This window comes from Alligator mississippiensis, chromosome 3 (genome assembly GCF_030867095.1).
Source record: "Alligator mississippiensis isolate rAllMis1 chromosome 3, rAllMis1, whole genome shotgun sequence".
In the NCBI taxonomy this organism is placed as follows: Eukaryota; Metazoa; Chordata; order Crocodylia; family Alligatoridae; genus Alligator; species Alligator mississippiensis.
The window spans coordinates 108,136,610-108,157,804 of NC_081826.1; the positions used below are offsets into that span (position 1 = coordinate 108,136,610).

Genomic DNA, 21,195 nt, shown 5'->3' on the forward strand with positions numbered 1-21,195 from the left:
ATATTTATGATATAATATTCACACAGTCCTAAATTCTGAAAACCAACAAGACAAGCTATATTCTAAATTGCACTGAAAGGCACTGCCACAAGCATTATAGGCACAAAAAATATGCATTAATCATGATGCTGTGTTCTTAGTTTTGTTAGTAAGCGCAAAGCCCATAAACACTCTGGATTTAAAGTGCGTATATTATCGTGTCTCTTCTGCAGCCCTCAGCTAATAAAAGAATAATAATTAAAACAAGAAGCATTTTGTAGTTTTTTCCCCCCTGAAAATAAACTTATTATTTTTTAAATGTCCCAAACTGTCTGCAGCTATTTCAAGGCATTTTTATGATATTTCTCTTGTAAAAAAAAATCAATAGGTACATAACATAATTTACCAATATCATTCTGGCAATAACATTTTCTTTTACAAATTCTGTTTGTTGGCTTAGTGAATTGCCATGTCCTAAGTTGCAATGAGATTTTTCCTTCATTATCAGTATGCAGCAGCTTGCTTTAAATAACTAATTTCTGAAACAGCTCTTCTGACCTGCCTGAAATACAATAATTCAAGTTGGTAGAAAAGAGTTTGTGGAAGTCCTTAAATATTTTACTTTTTTGAAAAGATGAGCCTATCTTTTCATACCTTTTTGCCCATTACAAGTAAAGGGAATACAGAATAGATTAATCAGTTTTCTTTGCAAATGTAGAACAAAACATATTTCTCTTACCAGCCCCCTAAATTCAAGCCAACAACTTCCTACCTCCCACTGTGCCCATCTGAGTTGTGCAGCCTCAAATATGGATTAAAGACCATATTCAGCAAAAGTACCTGCATGCATCCTCATATAGGTCAATCAGTTTCAGTGGATCCAGTTCAAAGCCCACTGAAATCATTGGAAACCCTCCCATTGGCTCTTATGGACTTTGGGTTTGGCCTTTTGTGAAAGAAATAGTCTCCTAATTGGCAAATCATGGCCAAGGCTAAATTTTAAATACATGAATACTTCCACTCCTACTCAGCAAAGCATTTAAGCATGTGCTTAGCCTAGACTGCAGCAATATTTGAGCACTTTGCAATATAGTCACTTTCAAGACAATTTTACAAACTTCCTTTTTTAATGTCTATAGGCATTTTCCAACAATGTTCCCAAGAAGCAATGCCATAGCAATTTTTGTTTCAACCTAAGATGTGCTCAGACAATAAATTATCTTTTTCAAATGTGTTTCCCTGACTGAGAAACCCTAGGAATTTGTGTGGGGGCTGTTCGTTGCTCTACACACCAATACCTTCACACTGTGGCAGACCCTGTAGTAATTTCTCCTCTCACTGCTCCCTGTGAGACATGACACTTTGAACTACCCAGTTAAACACCCCCTAACATTAAACCATTCACTGTCTTAGTTTTGCTTCCTCCTGTATATTGACTGTGCAGGTGAACATGCAGCGCCCTTCTGCTTTCAGTGGGGTCACAGACAAATGGAAGTGTCCACTCACTTGGAGATGGATGCTAGAAAGGTTGGGAAGCCTATCTAGGTAAATGTCACCTGGGTTCCGTTTTTGGCTCAGCTGCATATTTCCTGAATGATCATGGGCAATGATAATTGCCCCTCTTGCCTAGTTCTACAATTTGTAGCACAGGAATAACACTTCCTTACTGCACTACAGGGTGCTGTGGTATTAGAGCCCATGGGAGTGTGTCAAGTGCTCAGCACCTATGAGGACAACAGCCATCTAAGTACTGGGAGAGAAAAGAAGAACCCAAAAAGGTCAGCTGTGAGGAGGAAAAGAGCAGCAAATGAGGAGAGAGAGGTAAAAGCTTCTTTCTTGCTTGTATTTTGAAAAAGCTTATGACTTTGTGCTATTCTGTCTTAACAGTCTCCTGGGTTCTATTTGGGGGAGAAGGGATATGGTTGTGATGTGCCTGCCATGGAGCCCCATAAAATGATGAGAGGCCAGGCACCAGCACATGTTTAGGTTCCAGTTCAATAACCAGCTCAGCATAAGCAGACCCCAACACCCACTGATTTCAATCAAGTTTGACATGGTTGCATGGAGACTAGCTATGCAGCTCTTCAACTTGGTTCCCTGAACTGGGTGAATATTATTCTGTAGTATAATCTTATTACTGCACTGCAGTCGCTTCTCTCTGGCTCTTCTAATGATGGTGTGCCATGAAATTATTACTAGCAATCTAATTTGTTATGACTTGTCATTCTCTGTATCTTCCAAACCAGGTGTGCACTTATGAATCAATTAAGCAGAACAAACAATACTGAATTACAAATTATACATAATGACTTATCCAAAGTCACTTTATCTTAATGTGTATTTTAGTTGTAAACAAATTTACCATAATGCCCTCCAGATTTTTAAAAAGAATTATGCATAAATCAAGTAAAAATCCCTTTTTACATGCATAATAGTACAATAATAACTTCTAAAGAATGTCTCCCTCTCTTTCACCCTAATAGTAGCATTGTATTAATAGAAGTAATATGTTGTTAATTGCTAAACATCTCTCAAGGAAAAGCTATTAATATTATACTACCCTAGCTGAATAAGCCACAGGTATTGTACTATAAAGAACATGTTTATGTGAGTTCATTATCCTTCTACGGGTATATACTGCGGCAAAAGAGCACCCTCTAATGCTGCCTATGAGATTCTGTGTCCAGCCATTTGCACTGTAGTGTGTAGAAGAGTTACATGCAACATGAAATGTCTGCCCCTTAGAAAATTCTGATGTTTCAAAAAAGTGCTGAAATGTAGTTTAAGAAAAACTGTAGCATTTCACTTTAATTTTTTCTAGAAAAGGACAGAGTAACTAAGTGCTCCCTTGCTGGGGACCCTCCTACTACCCCAGTTCCTCATGATTCCTTGTAGATTGATCCAAACTTCAGGGAATATCTCAGACTGCTTCTAGACCCGTGGTTTTCAACCTTTTTTTCATTAGCATATCCCTAAAAAAATTGGAATGGAGGTGTGGTCCCCTTTGGAAATTTCAAATGGAAGTGCAGACCCCTTTGAATTGTATGTGTAGGTATTTATATACTTTTGATTGATCAATGAAGATAGTCATTTTTCACGAACCCCTTAGACATAGTCTGCAGACCCCCAGGGGCCCATGGACCACAGGTTGAAAGCCACTGTTGTAGGAAGTTGGCAGCTTCCTGGGGAGCCCTCCAGAACTGAGATCTGCCAGGGATCATTTCAAGTGAGTTCCCTGCCACAAGTCTAGAGACTGGTAGAGCTGTGGGCTCGTGGGATCTCCGGGATCCTGGTTTTATGCAAAAAGCCCTAATTTTGCCCCAGAGAAGCAGACCAAAGCACCTCACCAAGTGACTTGCCAGGGAAGCTAGCCGTGTTTTGAAGGAACAGTAGCTGTTCCTCCAAACTGAGAGGATTTTGTGGTATTTTTTTGTTTGTTTTGAGAAAATGACTTTTTCCAGCAACCACCACCACCACAAAACTGTTGTTGGACACATCCCAACCAAGCTCTAGTGTGCAGACCTGTAAATGCAAATAAAACTTAAGTCAGGGAAGTCAAATGTGGCCCAGGAACTAGATCTGGCCTGATGATCTATGTCATCTGGCTGGCAGGGCTCCTAGAGGGGCCAGGAAATTGGGGGATGAGGGGAGAAAGAGAGGCCCACCACACATATCCAGGGTATGGAGCCCTCTTGGGACATATTGTGACAGGACATAACAACAGCATTAACCCCCAAAGCTCCCTAATGCTGCTTCCTCCACTGCTGCTGTTGGTGGATTCAGATCAGGCCCCCATACAGCTTTACAGTCCAGATCCAGCCCATAGGAGAGGAGAGGTATGAGTGATTTTGAAGCCACTGCTCTATGTACTCCTGAGTCCAGTATTAGAGGAGCACTGAACTTGTTGAAGCAATTACTCCTCTAAATGCTTCTCTAATTCCTGCTAGATCATTGTCTGTTTTCTCTGGCTGTGTTCCATGCCTTTGGGTGATTCATTCTGAGAATTCGCTCACTGGTTTCATATTAAACAAATCGCCTGTGTGAAGTTTCAAATTCTTCGTGCACTGTCTTAGGTATCCTGTGTTTCCTAATGGGATTTGTGCGGGGCTCCTTGCCATGATTCTGCAGAGGGGAGAGTGTGTTCATTCCCTCTAAACTCGTGTTCAGTGTCTGTCTCATTCTTCTAAAACTGCATCTCCCTTTCACCACTTCTTGGCCTTGCCGAAGATCACTGTATTTATGTGGAACACTAAGCCAATATCACCTCCCATTTATAAATCCAAGACACAAGATAAATTATTCAGCACAGCTTTGTGCTGTCATGGCTAGTCTGCTTCTGGTATCTGAATTACGTTACTTAAAACTAGCTTGGGTATTCCTGCATTTCAGTGCAGTCTACCACATAGGCACTTTGGGCTGTGTGTAGACAAAACGAGAGGCGTGCGCACGACACTTTAAAGTGGGCTAAATGTTTTTGCACTCTTTTAATACTGTCGGTGTTTGCATGCCTCAGTGGTATATTGCACATTAATTCGAGCCACTGTAGGAAATTCAGCATTGTAATGTGTCTTAAATGACTTGGGGCACAGCAAACTAAAACTCCTTCGGGGAGTTTTACTTTGCTGCCCCTACAGCCATGGAGTCAAGCACCGGGCTCCATGGCTCTGCAGGAAGCCTTTGCAGACAGCTGGCAGCAGCCCAGGAAGGCAGGCTCCACCCAAGAAAAGTGGTGAGCCTGATCTTTCCCACCCCAGCCCCACCAAGCCTGCCTGCCTGAGCTGCATGGGGGGCTGGTACTTCCCTCCATGGTTGTGGTGCTGAGCCAGGTGCCTGTGGGTGGGGGCCACCTGGGAGGGGGGCGCTGCTGCCACAGAGGGAAGCACCAGCCCTCCCCGCTGCAGCCCAGGAACACACTCTGCCCCCTGGCAGCTCGCCCTCCCCTCCCCGCCTCAGAGGCAGGTAAGTCAGCGAAGTGTGTGCACAACACGGGGGTTTGATCAGCCCTAAATTGAAGTGGTGATTTTTAAAACCCACCGCTTCAATTTAGGGCCCCTGTTTCATCTACACATGCCATCTCACCACTCCTCGTTGCAAGTAAGTTAGCCAGGAGCATTCCTCCTGTAAAATTTTCATTTTGTTGAGCAGTTTGCAGAAAAAAAAATCATGGAAACTCATTCCCTTCCCAGTTCCTCACCGTCTGATCCTGAAAATACTCCATTTAGCACACCATATCAAAGGCATAATTTTAGAGCCACAGAGCTGAGCAGTAAATGGTAATCTAATGTGCTGTGCAGGGTGAACGCCGCCGCTGCCACCACTACCACCACAACAACAACATAATGCAAGCCAGGCAGCTGGGCAGGATAGTGCTGTGGTTAGGACAGTTCCTTGGAACAAAGAGGTAGATGTGAGTCTAATTCCCAGCTTTGCCGGGGTCCTGGGATCCCAACCTCCACTGGGACCTTGAACAAGTCGCTTCATACTAGATTTTAAAAATATTTAAGGGCTTAAGGATATAGGCAGCTAGTAGGATTTTCAAAAGCCCATCCAACTTCTAGTAATTCCAGGGAAGAATAGGATTTTTTTTTTTTAAATCATGCTAGGTATCTTCTTTAAGTGCCTAAATATCTTTAAAAAATAAAATCTGACCTTTAGTCTTTTAAAGCCTCAAAATAGTGGGTAAGGGTCGGAGGGGGTAACAATAATGCCATATGTGATGGAGGTACTGTGAGGACAAATGCATTACTGTTTGTCAGACAAGGTTATTTGGGTAAATGTGATATCTTTTATTAGACCAACTAAATAGTTGGAAAAATTGTTCTTTTTAAGCTTTCAGGTACAAATGCCTTCTTCAGGCATTGAGAAAGTCTGGTGGTATTTTGTGTTTTTAATGTTTGACAGCTACTGGCAGAAGGAACTCTGTCGGACCCTAACAGATAAGAAGATAAGCAGGACAGAGAATTAGATATAAAAACAGCCAAATATCACACACTTCAATTATTTTAAAAAATAACCAGCCAGCCAACTTTTAGTTTATAAATTGCTTGTTTTCTTCAGTTTTTATAAATCTAACACTAGGAATCATTGTTCCCCCCGGTAAGTGGGGACCCAATCTACAATTCCTTGTGGCTCTTTTACAAAGCTATTGTGTAACCTCTACTGATTTCACTGTGGTAAATGTGGCTGGTTGACTCACCAGCACATAAAGACAGTTGGGAATGAGTAGCAACGAGGAATGGAAATATAGAGATAACCCAAGAAAACCGATTAATGACAGGGCTTGAGAGGGGAAAGGCTGAGGTTTGTGCTCTCTTATAATTTAAGAAAGATCAAACCCCAAACAGTCTGATATTAAATGAAGTATGTATTCTGTTTGGCCAACCTAGTAAGGAGGGCTGTAAACTAGGCTGTATGGGGAATAGTGATCATAACTACCCAGCAACAGATCACACAGTCCAGAGGAGAAAGGACTTGAAGAAGCAATTCAACTCTGGGAAAAGGCCAGAGACCTTGAACTGAAACAAGTGATGCAAAAGTATAACAAGGAGGTCAAAATGCAAAATATATCTGACAAGGTTCTTTGAGTAGATGAGATTTTTTATTAGACTAACTGAGTAGTTGAAAAAAAGTTCTTGGCAAGCTTCCAAGCGCAGTCACCCTTCTTCAGGCAGAGGGAGTCTCTGCTGTTCCTAGACTCCAAGGAATGAGAGAAGCTAAAAGTGTGGCAGGATGTCAGTGAGAATGTAAATAGGTAGAAATTAGAAAGACAAAAGGTAAAGCAGAGAGGGGAGGGAGAAGAAAGCAGGAGGAAAATGCTAAAGGGAGACATTACAGTGATAGCATACGAGGTAGAAAAGAGGCGTTCTGTGAAAAAGGAAATAGTTAGACATCAGGAAAACAGGAATGAGAGAAGCTCAAAGTGTGAGAGGATGTAGTGAAAATATAAAATAGGTAAAAAAGGAAAAACAAAAGGTAAAGCAGGAAAGGGGGACCACTGGTCACAGGGCACCACAATGATTGACTTCCATCAACCACCACCCTCTGGGTCCTACCACGGAGCCAGTTCCCCAGCCAGCGGATCGTGGTGAGGCTGAGGCTGCAGTTAGCCAGTTTTGCTAAGTAAGCGAAATATGATAGTCTTGAGCCCCATCAGAGGCCAGGCTTGGGGCCAGAGAGCCTGAAGCACATATGGGGCAGAGATAAAAGCCCCAGAAGGCAAGATAAAGGGCTGGATCTCAGAAGCCAGGTATGGGACAGAGGTCCTTGGCTAAAGGACCAGTTAGAGTAGAGGTGTGGAAGCCCGCAAAGCCAAAGCCCAACAAAGAAGTAAAGGGCTGAGGTGGCCTGGAGCTTTGGGGACAAGTATCCCACTGGAGGGTTGATGTAAAACACTTGCGGGGGGGGCATGTGCATGGCTGTAGCAGAGGTCCAGAGGCTGTGATTTGCCCCTAAGGTGATAGATGTCTTGGGGCATGTGTGGGCCCATCTAACAGGAGAGACTGGCATGATCAGCAAAGAGAAGGGATCAGAGAGAGAAGGGATCTGCTGGTGAGAAATGACCAAGGCTCTCTCTAAGACCCATAGGCAGCCTCCAGTTTCAATGTCTTAATAAGAACAGGATTATGGAAAGAAGAAAAGGAAGGGTATCTTACAGACTGATCTGGGCAGGAACCATGTGGCTGCCAAGGGGTGTCACAGCTACCCCTGGGGATGGGGGTTCTGTTACAGGTGGTGGTGTTTCCTTATATGTCAAAAACACATACACTTGTTCCCTGGTTCAGGAGGAGAAAGACAGCAAAACAGGTGAAGGTGAAAGATGTGGCACTGATATAATGATGGGGCATGTATTATGGAGCAGTTATCAAGAAGAGGAGATGGATGAAGCTCTCTTCAAGCAGGTGACAAGTCTGTCCAAAAGCTGTGGAATGGTACTGATGGGAGACTTCAATTTTCCAGACATCTACTCGAAGAGCAATGCAGCCAAACTTAAAATGTCAAGCCAGTTCCTACCTTGTGCAGAGGACAACTTTCTGTTCCAGAAAGTAGAGGATACAACTAGGAGATCATCTATCTTTGATCTTGTCCTGATCAACAGGGAAGAATTGGTGGAGGATGAAAAGGTGATACCTATCTTGGGAGGAAGTGGTCACAATACAATATAATTCCAGATCCTGCGACAGGGAAAGGATGAGGTCAACAAAATTAAGATGCTAGATTTCAAAAGGGCAGATTTTATCCAACTCAAGGAGCTAATAGACAAGGTGTTTTAGATTGAAGGATAAAGGTGCCCAGGAGAACTAGGAGGTTTTAAGGGGCACAGAATTGGAAGTCCAACAAGGAACTATCCTGACACAATGTCAGTGTGGCAGGGTGCTTAGGGTGCCTGCTACTTTGAAAGGAAAGACAGCCTGAAAAGCAGCCTGCAGGTTGTGAGATAGGTAATGAGAGAAGGATATAAGCCCCAGCCCTAGAATGAGCAGGCAGGAAGATCTTGGAGTTTCTGAGGGAACACTGGTTCAGCAAGATGGCTGCAAGTCCTGAAAGTCAGCAGGGAGAGTACAGCCAGTAATCTGGAGGCTTGAGAAAGAACTAAGAGGTGGAAGAGGTTCATGGGAACACAGTGAGGAGTCCAAGGCCCAGAGATGGGCTGAGGTTTTGAGCCCAAAGAGGGTCCAGAAGCCCAGAAGGAAGGGCTGAGTGAAATCAGGTGAACATCAAAGAGTGATAACACCTGCAAGGCATGGGGCATGGTGCAGGGATGGATTGGAGCAATTAGCCCTTAAAGCAGTGACCACAGGCACCTGGTAATTATTAGTGAGAGAAGATTGAGAACCCTGGGGCAGCCTCCTTCCTATAAAAGTAATTACACAAAGCCATGGTGGGCAAAAGAAGGGATGACTGCCCACAGTGAGCAGAGTGCACAAGGGTAGAAGGAGTTCCAGGGGCTTCACAGCCACCCCTGGAGAGACACCCTGCTACAGGAAGAGACACCATGATACATGGCAAATGTAGCTGCATACAGAACTTCCAAACTGTCTCTAAGGCAACAGGAAAGAATACAATTCAATAAGGACAAGTGCAAGGTGCTGCATCTAGAGAGGAAGAACTGCCGTCATACTTACAGGCTGCGGAGCAGCCTTCTCAACTCCACTGAGGCAGAAAAAGATCTTGGAGTCTGTTGACTCCAGGATGAACATGAGTTGCCAATGTGATGAAGCAGTTGGCAGAGCCAAACGCACCTAGTTGTGCATCTGTAGGTGCTTCACAAACGGGTCCAGGGAGGTGATTCTCCCCCTCCATGCGGCACTGGTCAGACCACAGCTGGAGTACTGTGTCCAGTTCTGGATGCCATAGTTCAAGCAGAATGCAGACAACCTGGAGAGGGTCTAAAGAAGAGCCACTCACCTGATTAGAGGCCTGCAGGGAAGGCCCCAGAAGGAAAGGCTAAGGGACCTTAACCTCTTCAGCTCACCAAGAGAAGGCTGAGAGGGGACTTTGTGGCGGCGTACAAATTCATAAGGGAAGAGCAACATGAAGTAGGTGACGATCTGTTCACTAGGGCACCCCCTGGAACGACAAGGAACAGTGGCCATAAGCTACTAGAGAGAAGGTTCAGGCTGGACAATAGGAAAAAGTTCTTCACAGTCAGGGTTGCCAGAATCTGGAATGGGCTCCCAAGGGAGGTGATGCTTGCCCCATCCTTGGGGGTCTTCAAGAAGAGACTGGACAGGCACCTGGCTGGGATCACATGACCCCAGGGTTGGTGTTTCTTTTCTTGCCTGCCAGGGGCAGGGGGTCGGACTAGATGGCCCACTGAGGTCCCTTCCGACTCTAGGAATCTATGAATCTATAAGCAATGGAGGAATGGGCAGGTACCAAGAACGCATACCTGTAAAGGAAGGCAAAGATAAAGAATGAGCTGCACCTGGCAAAGGAGTTTAAGGACAACAAGAAGAGATTCTGTAAGTGTGTTGGCCATAAAAGAAGGAGGCAAGGAAGCTGTGGGTCTTCTGTTAACAAGCCAAGGGGAACTCCTAACTGAAGATGCAAGAAAGGCAGAACTACTCAACAGCTGCATTGCTTCAGCCTTCATGAAAAATTAAGCTGCAGCCAGACTCCTAGTAAGGATTATCTGGATAAGAAAGGGGTTAAGCTGAGGGAGGAGATAACAAAAGAGATGGTCAGAGAGCTTTTGTGGATCTGAATAAATTCAAATCAGTAGGGCTAGGTGAACTTCATCCCAAAGTCCTGAAGAAATTGGCAAAGGAGCTCTCGGAGCCCTTGGCAGTGATTGTCACAAAGTTGTGGTAGATAGGCCAGGTATGAGAGGTCTAGAAAAGGGCCAACTCAGTGCTCCTCTTTGACTTCTTTAAATAAAGGAGGATCTGGGAAACTACAGACTAGTTAGCCTCACCTGGGAAGTTAGTGGAGTATATCATAAGGAAGGCTATTTGCAAGCATCTGGAGGAGGAAAGGCTGGTCACAAGCAGCCCTCATGGATTTATGGAAAGCAAATTGTGTCCAACTTGATCTCTTTCTTTATCAAAGTAACTGCTTGGGTGGATGAAGGGAATGCTGTGGATATTGTGTATCTGGATTTTGGCAAGGTTTTTGACAAGGTCTTGCATGACCTTCTCATAAACAAATTGGAGAAATGTGGGCTAGATAAAACTAATACAAGGTGGATAGATAACTGGCTTAATAGCTGCAAGAAAAGGGTAAACTAATTATTAATAGGTCCATGTCAGAATGGCAAGAGGTTTTGAGTGAAGTCCCACAGGAGACTGTCCTGGGCCCAGTGCTGCTTCATGTGCTTATTTATGATTTGGTTGCTAGCACAGAAAGTTTCTTGAGCAAGTCTGCAGATGGCATGAAACTGGGTTTGTAGCATGTTGGAGGATGCGGGAACAATTCAGAAGGATCTCGAAGGATTGGTAATTTTGACTAGGGCTAACAGGATGAAGTTCAATGCAGACAAATGCAAGGTGCTACACCTCTGGCAGAATAATCAAAAACCCAAATGTAAAATGGGTGACACCTGATACCCAAATATAAAATGGATGGCAGCACTATGGAAAGGACTTGGTAGTCTTGGGAGACCACAGATTCAGTATGAGCCTGTAGTGTGGTGCAGCCACCCAAAAGGTGAATGCAGTTTTAGGATGCATCAGTAGAAGGTGCAAGACATGGGAGGTGATAGTGCCTTTACTGGTTAGGCCTCCTCTTGAGTACTGTGAGCAGTTCTGGGCTCCACATTTTCAAAAGGATATGGAGAAGTTACAGAGGGTCTAGAGGTAGGCAACAAAGATGATAAAGGGCTTGGAAGGCAAGTCATATGAGAGACTGAAAGAGCTAGGCATGTTCAGCTTGTGAAAGGCACTTAAGAGAGGACAGGACAGCAGGCTTCAAATACTTGAAGGGCTGTCCTAAAGAAGAGGAAAAGCACTTTTTCTCTCTTACTGCAGAGAGAAGGATATGGACCAATAGCTTGAAGTTGCAGCAAAATAAGTTTAGATTGAAAATTCAAAAAAACTTCTTCACTGAGAATAGTGAGGCAGTGGAATAGACTATCTAGGCAAGTAGTGAACTCTCCATCACTGGAGGAGTTCAAGAGGTTGGACAGCCACTGGTTGGGGATGATCTAGGCATAGTATGCCTGTGTTCTGCCATGGGGATTTCCTGTGCTTCTGCACTTTGCTGGTTGCCCCTGCTTCCCCACCCACTTTTCTGCTACATGTGTCAGGGTTTTTCAAAGCCTTCCTCAGAGGCATTGGGTGTTAGCTACAGCTAACATTAGGGACTTTGACTGACCTATGCCAATGCTCCTGCTGGGACCAGAGCCAGAGGTTCCTGGGTAGAGGGTCTTGTTTCTCTGCTCAGGGTCAGACTAATTGCCATATTTGGGATCAAGACAGAATTTTACTCCATGGTAAATGATTGGTATGGACTGCAGGGGTTTTTGCCTTCCTCTGTAGTGTGGGGTGCGGCCCTCTACCTGGGATCTCTTGAGCATATCTTGACATTTCATAGAAGCAGGACGTTGGCTGCCGGGAACTAACTGTGTTGTGTCAGGGTTGAGGGTAGTCTTATGTAGTTTAGATTATGGTTGTATGGGATGGTTTAGGTAGGGATGATCCTGCCTTAGGCTGGGGGTGGGACTAGATGACCTCTGGAGGCCTCTTCCAGCCCTACTGCTCTATGATTCTATGATAGTGGAAAAGGTGCTTGCTCATATCCGGTTATTCAAATCAAGTTCCTCTAAAGGCAGCCACAAAAGAATTATCACAAATCGGCAATCCTGAATTCTTTCCATTTTCAGCTGCCTGGAGTTTGTGGCACATTTGCAGCAGAGCACAATAGTTTATATATGGGGCACATCCACACAAGACATTTACTACACAGTTGACTAATTACTTGCACAGCAAACAGTGTGTGTGTGTGTGTGTGTGTGTGTGTGTGTGTACATAGATTTATAGATTCATAGATTCATAGATGTTAGGGTCGGAAGGGACTTCAATAGATCATCGAGTCCGACCCCCTGCATAGGCAGGAAAGAGTGCTGGGTTTAGATGACCCCAGCTAGATGCCTATCTAACCTCCTCTTGAAGACCCCCAGGGTAGGGGACAGCACCACCTCCCTTGGGAGCCCATTCCAGACCTTGGCCACTCTAACTGTGAAGAAGTTCTTCCTAATGTCTAGTCTAAATCTGCTCTCTGCTAGCTTGTGGCCATTATTTCTTGTAACCCCTGGGGGCGCCTTGGTGAATAAATACTCACCAATTCCCTTCTGTGCCCCCGTGATGAACTTATAGGCGGCCACAAGGTCGCCTCTCAACCTTCTCTTGCGGAGGCTGAAAAGGTCCAGGTGCCCCAGTCTCATCTCACAGGGCTTGGCCTGCAAGCCCTTGACCATACGAGTGGCCCTTCTCTGGACCCTCTCCAGGTTATCCACATCCATCTTGAAGTGCGGCGCCCAGAATTGCACGCAGTACTCCAACTGCGGTCTGACCAGCGCCCTATAGAGGGGAAGTATCACCTCCTTGGATCTATTCGTCATGCATCTGTTGATGCACAATAAAGTACCATTAGCTTTTCTGATGGCTTTGTCACACTGCCAACTCATGTTCACCTTGGAGTCCACTAGGACTCCAAGATCCCTTTCCGCTTCCGTGCCACCCAGCAGGTCATTCCCTAGGCTGTAGGTATGCTGGACATTTTTCCTCCCTAGGTGCAGCACTTTGCATTTCTCCTTGTTGAACTGCATTCTGTTGTTTTCTGCCCATTTGTCCAACCTGCCCAGGTCTGCTTGTAGCTGTTCCCTGCCCTCCGGCGTGTCCACTTCTCCCCACAGTTTTGTGTCAAAATGTGCACCTCTATTAGGCCTGAGTAAACTAATTTACTCCGCAGCAGGATAGAACTTGTAAATACAAATACTATCCTACTATGAAGTAAAAAACTCCACAGCAATGCATGTATAGATGTTGCCCTGGCTGGCTGGGGCACAGGGGTGCTTTAATGCAGGGGCTGCCTGCCATCTAGCTGTACACTGAAGCACCCTTGTGCCCCAACTAGCCCCTCTGCAGCACTTGAGGTGGAGGGAGCAGCTCCAGGCTGGCAGGCTAACTCCCTAGCTCCCTGCTAGCTGGGGCTGCTCTGACCTGGCTCAACATGCTGTGCATGAATAAACTCCAGAACAATAAGGTGCACATTATTCATGTGCTTTAACTGCGCTTGTAGAAATGCCCACAGAACCTCAGCTGGTGTAAGTCACTATAGCACCATTAAAATAAATGAAATAATACCAGGTTACACCATGTGAAAATTGGAGACTCAGTTCCTCTCTCCAAATGGTACAGATCATTTTTAAAAGTCTTTCTCCTCTGAAGCCTCAACTAAAATTTGTTTTTCTACAAAAAAATGATTTTGTTAGTTTGGGGGGTTTTCTGTGTTTTTTGACAGGAGAAAATTCCAACAAAAATGTTGAAAGGACTATCCATTTTTCAAAATCTGGTTGCAGAAAAATACTTGCCAAGAGTACCCCAGCCTCTTTCTGAGAGTCTGTTTTGAAAGTGCAGTCTTTCAAGGAGGGATTATCAAGTAACAAACTCTTACTTGATCATCCTTTTTAACAAAGCATGGTGCTACATTCCCCACTTTAAATGCTGGGGGCTAGATCCTCAAAGAGTGTAAATAGCTACAACTCCATTAATTTCAGCAGAGAAGTGTCTGTTTAGGGTAGCTGACAGTCTGACATACTGAATTTGACAAGACTACTGTGCATGCAGGGGAAGGGGGCCTGAGGCTTGAAGGGACATGAAACTGATACACACGTTATACAGTATTTAAAAACAAAAGCAAAGCAGAATGAAGCCCACATTTTTTTCATGCTGCTATGAAATATATTTGTACTGGCTAATGCTACTAATCTACCTTTCAGCTTCCCTTCTGTAGCAGTAGTGCATCAGTACTGGCACAGATTAAATTGTATAACATGCGTTATAATGTTCAAGGCACGCTGTTCCAGGAAAATTCTTAAAGTAAGTGTCAGATATTTCATGTTATGACAAAATTAGAATAAGATTCCTCAAATATTCATCCCAGATGTTTAAACATCTGGCCACATGCTGTAGTCAATGGTTACAAAATAATGCAGTCCATTTCCTGTGCAGCTTCAGATGTATCTAGCAAACAGATCACATAGATAAGTCTGACAAAATTCTTTGCTGAGGCAATAACATATGCTGCTCCCAGATAATAAAGCCTGGATCAGATTAGAGATACAGGGAATCATGTTAGTGATTTTCAGCTTCTCACCCAGTAGCTGACAATATTCATGATTCTTAGCAACAACTTTTTTTTATTTCTTTGTGAATTTATGTGTTTCAAAGGAGCTCTTATTTAAGAACTGCTGTATTTAATGTTTCCAAAGTGCTGCAAAGGACATTTCACACCTTCTTCTAATCACTAATAAAATCTGCATTACACAAATGTAGAAAGGACATTGCATTCAGAAATTACTGTTTATTATCTGTAACAACCTTCAAGACTCCTTGAAAGTCTAAGCTGAAATGGTAATCTCCAGGGTCTAGCTAATTGTATTCAACTGGATAGCCACTGTAAAGTAGTGGTAGGCGGTGTCCCAGACTGCCCAATTTCCTGCTAAAGGAGAGATGCAAAAAGCCTCAGACAGTGGTTGGAGAGAGGATACTACCACAGACTAGGCTCCATGTCATTCTCAAAAGACTGGGAACACATTCACAGGCCCAAAGCCCAAAAGATTGTAATGATCATCTAAGGCAAAATCCAGATGGACTTCTTGGGTGTCTCACATGTAAGCTTCATCATGCTTCAGAATTACCGGTAGGCACCTGACCTGTGGAGACTGAGTGAAACCAGATTAAGGATCTTGGTTCCCTGTACAGCGGGGCTGTCCAACTTCTGAATAGCCGGAGGATACATGCCACACCAGTAACAGGCCCCCAGGCTGCCCGCCACATGAACTCCCCAAGAACCCTGCTATGCAGCCAACACACCTTTCCCTGCCACAAACTGTGTGAAAAGAGCATGCCCACCCCCACTTGTGAGCCTCCCCTCCCCTTGCTACAAGCAGGCAGCACAAGCCCACCCCCTCACTGCTACCACGTGAGCAGCACAAACTTTCCCCCCTCTCGTGGTGCTGCCACTGAAACAGGAGCAGGAACAATGGGAGGAATGGTGGCTGAGCAGAGCCCAAAGGCCACGTGTTAGCTGCTCTGACCCACAAGCCACAAGTTGGACAGCCCTGCTATAAAGAGGACTCTGGAAAGCATTTCAGAGAACATGATGGTCAGGACTTGCTCAGGGAAGTCCTGGCCTCAGTGTGCTGTCACAGTAATACAAATTTGCCTGAAATTCATTAGTCTCAATCTGGCGCCTAGTCTGGTTTGCATAGTTTAGGCTGTAGGCTTCACTTGGATCTGGCACAGAAGTTCAACAGAAGTTTAGGTTCATCAAACCTAAAACAATTAAATCTGATATTACAGCCATCCAGGTCTATCTTAGACTGGGTTCAGCCATTTTTTAACCAGTCTATGTGTGCTGAACTTCTGTTCTGTTACAGGTTTAGACCAGTTTCCCATCACTTATACCAGTTTATGTGTAATGTCTGTATCTAGCCTTGGTGCATCTATGTCTAGCTCAAAAATTTCAGAAAGAAAATGATGATGGTAATTCCAAGGGAGAGCTATCCCTCAGGAAGCCAGCTAGACAGGCTTACTCAACAGCAGATCAAGAGGCCAATGTGAGGGTTAACTCTGGAGTGGGACACTATTAAAGTTAATGGAACTGCTGTTCATAGAGTGGCAGGTCATTCAGCTTGCAAAGGTAGACTGAGTCTTGGGTGATATCAGCTACCTATACTAGCAGGGGTATACTTGGAGGAGAAGCAGTGAATATGGAGCTACTTGAGTAACCAATCCACCAGTAGTCTAAATTGGAAGAAGCATCTCCAGAGAAAACATAAAGGTGCAAGCAAAGAAGAGAGGATGTCTTTCACCTTGAACACAGGAAAGACTCACTGACCCTTTTGGAACGTGTTTCTGCTGTGGGAAGTAGGGCAAGGAGGAACAGATGTTTGTGGACAGACATTTGGGAAACTGCTTATAGTTACTAGCTAACTTAAGTTGTTTTACAGCCCCCAGTACATCCGTGAGTGCCTCATGGTCTCTACGTATTTATCCTCACCTATGGGCTTAATAGGCATGCCAGGAATGTATTGTTCCTATAGAGGTGGATGAAAAAAGGCATCATGCCATATTAGGGTGCTTAGACAAATAACATTTTTCATGCCATCCGGCCCCTGAAAGTGCTCTACAGCCATGACATAATACACATGCATGGCTGCAGAACACTTTTAAAATGAACAATTGTGTGAAAAATTAACCCTTGTCAAATCAGGTATTAAGTATGAATTCACTCTAAAGTAAAGCACCTTAGGGAACTTGTGTTCCCTCAAGAGTTAATTTTTCATGCTTTGCGGGGCTGCGGGAGATGGGGCAGGTTGTATAGGGAGCAGCAGGCAGCTGCTGGCTAGGCTTTCCTTCTTGGAGGCTGCTGGAGCACCCCTGCCTGCTGCCCCGGGTCAGTGCAGGCAGGCTTCAGTGGCACCCCCCCTCAAACCAACAGGTGAACGTTTGTTGGTGGGGGAAGGGCTGTAACTCATGGCCCTTTGTGCAAAGCACCATGAGTTAGAGCAGGGTCCCTAACCATCTATAGGCACTCATAGTCCTGAGTCTACTAGGCTGGTTGCTCTTCCAGTTCACACTGTTGAGCTTTATTTCTTGGCCTCACTCACTTGAGTCAGACTTGCAAAGGGTTAATTCCTTTGTTACATCAAGAGTCAGCATCTACCAATGCTGTTGGCTAATTCACTTATAAAAATGATATAAATTTAAAAAGGAAAAATCAAGCACAACATTTACTAAAAATAACTGCCCTTCTTTGTTTTAGGACTGTGTCAGTTAGGATCTCTTACTAGCTTCTGAATTAACTACCAGTGTTTTTGTAGGCCATCTGTTGGGGGAATATGGAAACATGGAATTGTAAAATGATGGGGCACATTAAGTGGTGCAATATACTCTGTGTGGTTTGCGGTTTACTAAAGAGTATTTTTAAAAAGAAGAGGCTGTTGAACCCTCAGTGTGATTTATGTTGGAATTTGGCCCTGTCTACATTGCAGGTGTCTCTTTAAATTCCACTCGTGATTACAAGAAGCAGCCATGTGCAGAGCTGCTCATCAGGGGCTCTATGACATATATTGTTGGACTTGATTCCTTCTAATAACTACCCTGGTGATTTAGCTTTGGTGTTCAACTGCTATGAGTTGGACTCTCTCTATATGTTTTAATAAAAAGGAAGTCTCCATTCAGAAACCAATGGCATCTAGCCAGCTATTGATCTGCACAATGGCACTGAACCATCTTGTTATGACTGTGACTACATGTTTTCCAGTCACCCGTTAACTTTTGTCATTATTACATTGAAAATGATGATCAATATTATGAACAAATTTGCTCAACAGAATATTTTAATGGCCATTTCACAGCTTTCTCCTTCCTCTCAGATGGCTGCAAAGGGTTACTTCATGCGATTATGTAGGATAGAGAAAGACTGAGAAAGTTTGTCAGTATTCCCAGTTCTGGTTAAATGGCTTGGCATGAAGGCAAGATGGAAACATTCCCATTTCTTCTCAGCTTTGACATGTGTTTGAAAACAGCAACTTGGCATAAATGTTTAAACAAAATTTCTGTATCTGCCACATGCACTTTTTTCATTTGGGGTTAAAAAAGCAGTCATATTTAGGTCTCTAATAATGGTGATTTAAACAATTTAGAACAATTCAATTTCCTATATAGCTGAATGAATGAGAAATTCTTTGGTGAAGATCACTTAGAAGGGAGCACAATATTGTTCTATTACTGAACAGACCTTCTTCTCACATTTCTCTCCTATTTACTGTAGATAACAATTGCCTTTCAAAAAATTCTCCCTGCAATATTTGACATGCAGCTTGTGTCTGGGGTAACAGTATAAAGGAAAACAGAAGTGTTTTCCAAATGTCACTGCTATTGCAAAGGAACTGTACAAAAGCATTGTGCAATACTATGTTCACTGAGCCCTTTACACTGTGGACTTTAGGGTGCGTATAAATTATATTTATTTTAAAGAGCAGTGTAAAGAAACCTGAGTGTGAATGAGAATCCAGGCCACACACTTGCAATGGTTTCAAGATTAAATCAGTTCATTTACTGATAGCTCTTTTTCCCACTTGCCATTATAATAACCTCACAATTTAGAGTCTGAAAGTCAAACTGAGTTCTTCCCCGCTCATGCATTAGGTGAAGGCACAAAGATAAAGGTGATGGCACAGGAATTTTGTGAATGATTCTGGGGTACATGCCAAAAAATCTCGTTCATTCTCTCTTGGCTGTACTAGTACCACAGAGCTAGCAGGAATAAGTAGTAGCAAATAGCTTAGAGTCATTAAATCAGTCTGTATGCCTTAGTATATCCACACACAGCTAGCAAGCCGATTGAGCATGAAGTACCATTTGGACTGTTGTTGCTACTTTTCAGGACAGAAATGCACATCTGATCCCAAATTTAGAGTGCGTGCTCTTTCCAGATGGCACTGTTTATTACTATAAACTTGTACAGCCCCTAGCACAATGGAGCCTTTATTAATTGGCTTAGTATAAATAGCAACTACATATTTTTTAAATGATCATGTGGTTTAAATGTTCAGATGGAAATTAAAGCTTGAGGTACAAGAATTTTCCAGGAGATTAATCCTGCTGCCAGTATAACCTTAGAGTTCTCCTGGCTTTTTTGCAAATCTGTTGTTCTCTCCATGCCTTGAAGGGGTTTCTCAAGGCTTAACTTGGCTAAGGCTCCAGGCAGGAGTATGAAATCCTTGTTTAAGCTGAGAAAAGGAGATATTTGCAAGCAACTGGTTATAACAGTTGTCTGCACTAAAAATATGTCCCTTTGGCTCCCTCATATCCATAGTTACAAGAAATATTTGGGTATTTTGAATAATAGTATGTTTAAAGGGGTCTCTATGCTCTCTGATTTTTTTTTAAATTATGTAGTCAACATATTTGCAAAAGAGAGATGCTGGTATCAAGACTATTTTGCCCATGAAAGTCTAGCCAGGTTAAAAATCTACCACACTTATCTACCTTTTGTGTAACCTGTTGTATCATCCCAGTAGTAGATAGTTAACCAGATAATTATCACTGTACCAGCACAAAAACTAAAATATGTGTTATGTACTGCAACCGTTTCAATTATCTGGGATTTCACCCTATTTCCCTGGTTGGCCATGAAAGCAAAAAATGATGTGAAAGAGAGGACCTTTATGACCTAAATGAAATAACATATTCCTAGATATTTTAATTTTTTATGTTTTTTAATTATCTTTGGATTTGTAATCAAGGGATGATCTTTTCTTTTATTTCTGTTCATTTTATCAAGATCTATTGAGTTAAACTTTTTTTAATCTTATGCTCATAGTATTTATTTTGTACTACTGCCTCTGATCACAGTGCTATATTAATACACAGACAAACTTGTTGGCAACACCTGAAACCACTGGAATTCACAATTGGTAACAGCTAAAACAATATTCTCTCTTTAGAGAAAAATCCCCTCCTCAGCTTAGTGGAGCTGATCATACCAATAGAAATGCAGCAACATGGACTTGATCTAGGTGCAGCTTCACAATATGGTATCCTGGTTCCACCAAGATATGTAGAAGATAAAAGCTGAAAGCAGAGAAGAGGGCAAATCGCTTAATCCTACACAAGGGATTACTCCCTTTCACAATGTAAAGCAGTCACAATCAAACAATAATGCATCCTTAATTTCCTTTACTCCTCTCCCTGTGTATCCATCTATTGTCTCTTGTCTCCTAGTTCAGTTGTAAACCCTTTGGAAGAGGAATCACATTTTTGTTCTGGGTATGTACACCAGCACAGGTAGACCTGTGGTACAGGTCTACCGCATGGGGTTTTGGTTTATGACCTGAGCATTTAGGTGACAATGCAAAAACATAATGCTATGACAATATAAAAACGAATAATAATCTGATCTGGAAAAGGGGGAGAGCAGCGAGGTAGCCAAATTTGCAGATGACACAAAATTATGTAGAGTGCTAAAGACCAAAGTGGACTGTGAGAAACTATACTGTTGAGTGAATGGCCAACTAAATGGCAGATGAAATTCAATGTAGATAAGTGGAAAGTGATGCACTTGGGCAAAAATAACCCAAACTGTACCTATACTACGATGGGGCTCTACAGTAGCTGTTACTACACAGGAAAGAGATCTGGAAGTCATTGTGAACAGTTCTCTAAAAACATCAGTGCTCAGTAGCCATCAAAAAAAGCAAGCAAAGTGTCAGGAATTATTAAGGAGGGAATTGTGAACAAAACAAAGTATAAATTTTGCCCCTTTATCAATCCATGGTTCATCCACATTTTGAATACTGCACCCAGTTTTGGTCCCCACAGCTCAGAAAGGATACAGAAGAACTAGAGAAGGTCCAGAGAAGGGCAACAAGGTTAATAAGTGGTATGAAAGGTTTCCCATATGAAGAGAGATAAAGAGCTATGCCTATTCAGTTTAGAAAAGAGAGGCTGGAGAGGAGGGGAGAGGGGGGACATGCCTAATAAGGGT

At 43.3% G+C, this 21,195-nt stretch overlaps 1 long non-coding RNA gene across 1 annotated transcript in view; it reads left to right on the top strand.

Moving 5' to 3' along the window:
- The first annotated feature begins 1,426 nt into the window (after nt 1-1,426).
- LOC109283885 (uncharacterized) overlaps nt 1,427-21,195 on the top strand; it is a 46,253-nt gene continuing 26,484 nt past the window's right edge. The window contains exons 1-2 of the long non-coding RNA XR_002091195.1: nt 1,427-1,524; nt 1,657-1,800. This is a non-coding gene — a long non-coding RNA (uncharacterized LOC109283885). The remainder of the gene's footprint in view (nt 1,525-1,656; nt 1,801-21,195) is intronic.